The 3,145-nt window shown below is 31.6% G+C and overlaps 1 long non-coding RNA gene across 1 annotated transcript; it reads right to left on the reverse strand.

Moving 5' to 3' along the window:
• Positions 1–257: 257 nt before the first annotated feature.
• Positions 258–2,733, reverse strand: LOC110808779 (uncharacterized). Its single transcript, XR_002538680.2, has 2 exons — positions 2,025–2,733; positions 258–1,572 (listed from the first exon to the last, which is right to left on the reverse strand). It is a non-coding gene; the product is annotated as an uncharacterized LOC110808779 (long non-coding RNA).
• Positions 2,734–3,145: the final 412 nt, after the last annotated feature.

The raw sequence follows: 3,145 nt of genomic DNA on the forward strand, positions 1-3,145 counted from the left end.
TAATTTAACAAATTCATTTTAAGCAAATCTAATCCTTTCTTATATGGATTCTAGGACTGGTTAATTGATTGAAAAGTTTTCTAAAAGTAAATTTTAAAAAGGATTTCGCTAGACCTTTTCCTTGAACAATCAATTCAACTAGCTCATTTGTTATTGGAAGAGAATTCAAAAGTTTTATGTTATTCTTAAATGCAAACTAGGTGTGATGTCCCGATGCCAAATAAGGCACTAATGTCCAATAGAGCAGACATAAAAGATAAAATAAACATGGCAACGGAATTTTACATCCCAACACAAAATATAAAAGTTGTACACTGAGCCATTAGGCTATCTACACATATATATAATTCAAAAGAGATAACCTATACAAAATATACTAGGCTCTAAAGTGTTTAAACAAAATATACAAGTCTGCTCCCACAAACAATCCTCCTGGAAAGAATCTAAGCAGGGGTCCTCAACAACTCATCAGAATTTGCACTTGTGGGGGTGTTGGATCTAGGTGAATTCTAATACTTAGTAAGATATTTAATATTAAAGACATACAAACATGCTTTGAAAATAGTTCCTTAATGTAGAGTTAAATAAAATAACGATAAATTAATTAACAACAAACAATCATTTTTATGTTATTCAATTTGCACGATAACCATTCAATTGTTGATAACGCTCAATGTCGTATTCAATGCGTTTACATAACTCACCCACATGTGCCCAGGACTAGACATATCTTCTAACTTAGTTTTAATACCAAATTATTATCTTAATTTAATTTCATTATTTATAATCCTATGCACGCAACCGCTAATACTACTTCAAAGGAGGGCATAGGTTACCAACTAGTTAATGGTGGAAGTACAATCAATAAATAACTAAAAAGATGTAAATAAATACCTATAATTCACTCAGTACTCTCTGGACACCATCATTCATGGCCTTAAGCCCAAGGACTATGAATAACAATCAGTTCAGAGTCCTCAAACTACTGCACTTAGCTTCAACTGGACCCAATATCACACACAAAGTCTAGTGGCTCCCCTATTAAACTCAATATCCCTCCAAGAAAATCAGTGAACCGGATTTAATTGGATACTATGTTATTTATATTTAAACTCTTTAATATTTTTTTTTCTTAAATTTTTATTTTATCCTACGTGATTTTTTAAAATGTATAATTGCTATTATCTAATTACTGAGATTATTAATTCGATTTAGTTTATTATTTAGTGTTTGATTTCTTTAATTATAATTTTTATTCTTTTCAATTAACTCAAAAACTTTAATTTATTTCATTTTATTGTCCTTTAACTATTTTGTTTAAATTGTTAAATTATGCATTGCTGGCATTCTGGAAAAGCCTAGTCGAGCGCCTCACATGACCTACGCAGTAATTGCTCAATAGCTTTATGCCAGAGATGTTTTCCAACACTTCCGATTGCTCAGAAATCATCCCATTGAGCGTATTAGCACGACAAAATCATGTCTGCCCAACAGAAGTGACATGTTGATGCTTGGCACGCGTGACAGAAGCTATTTGGCTTTTATCTTTGTTCTCTTTTCCCTTGTGTTCCCCTAATTAGCATGTACTCATTTGTCATTATTCATTCCTTGATCACCAACATTTAGAATCATTCAAATATCACCAAAATGCACTATTTAAAACATTCATATACTCACACACATCATCCATTTTAAAACACCATTTGTTTTTTATTTTTAAAGGTTTTACTGAACAGATGCATACTATAAATCCATATTTGTATTGACCAAAATTAATACCCATCTTACATTGAATACGCAGGAGATATAAGCTGAAACAACACAAGGAAAGAGTGGTTTGAAGTTTTGAAGATAATTCGGTAACTGTTGCAGAATTTACAGTTAGTTTTTTGTTATTGTCAGGATTCAAGCTCGTTTAACTAGCCCCCAGCAGTCCACTAACAATCTAACAATTTATTAACTAAGAAGAACTAGGATAGAAAATAGATTTAGAAGCGAATAACAACCAAAAACCCGATTCTTACCTACAACCCGTGACAGCAGATAGAACAGCAATAAAGGAGGGAAGTTGCTGCAGATTTTGGGCTCTAAAATCTTCATGAAAGGTGTATAAATATTCTGGAAGCCAAAAGGAACTAACTCGAAGGGAAGAAGGCTTACCTAGCTCGGAGCAGAAGGAAATTCCTTCCAATACACCAGAATTCCTTCTTGGCACCAGCACACACTCACAATCTGTTTTTAAACTTCCTTCCTCACCAACACTCTCGGATTTCACTTTGCTTTTCAAATTTTAGTTCAAATAAAGTGAGGAAGAAGAAGCAGAGAAGAAATCAACTTTTATAGGAAATTTGAGGGTCAATCTTGGTTGTCCAAGACCATGCATTCCTTGGCCATTGATGCCAAGAGTGGCCGACAGCCCAAGGAAAATCAAGGAGCAGTGTTTACCTTCTGCCCAGTAGTTGACTCTCCTACTAGGTGGCCAATTATTCACCACATGTTAAAGGTGAATGGAGTCCATATGCAGACTACCTAACCCCACTCTCAGAGTAAGCAAACAGTCCAATTCTTAGAATTTAAATTCATTTTATTTTAAAATAAGGAATTTATTCATTTTAAATTATTAATTCAAAATAAATCACATTAAGTAAAAAACCATGGAAATTAAATTACTAAAATACCTCATTTTATTAGAGAGGGATTTACTGTAGTATACAGCTGGTTGTTACACTAGGAGTGGCTATTTATACCATCCATAGTTTATATCAATCATTCTATTCATTAGCACTTTCACCAAAAAATTTTAAATCTCCAATATCAAATAAATAGTTGTAAAATTTTGAATTAATGATAAACATACATCTTTCAAAATAAATATGATAAAGGAATCAATCTTGGGAAAAAATTGTTTGATATAAAGAATTTCCACGAAAGTTATTACCTACATATCAACTCTTTGCACTTCTCCTTGATAAACATAAATCTAAACAATTTTGATCTATTGCTTTTTTTTTTTTTTATCATATTTTATCATTTGAATAATATTTCTAGTATATTTTTAATAATCTCTCAATTAATATTTTTCTTACACCAATACTTCTGTAACTTCATAATAGTGATTAAGAATTTTAATTATTGAGACTTATCA

Source organism: Carica papaya, chromosome 9 (genome assembly GCF_054855325.1).
Source record: "Carica papaya isolate Zhongbai chromosome 9, ASM5485532v1, whole genome shotgun sequence".
NCBI lineage: Eukaryota > Viridiplantae > Streptophyta > Magnoliopsida > Brassicales > Caricaceae > Carica > Carica papaya.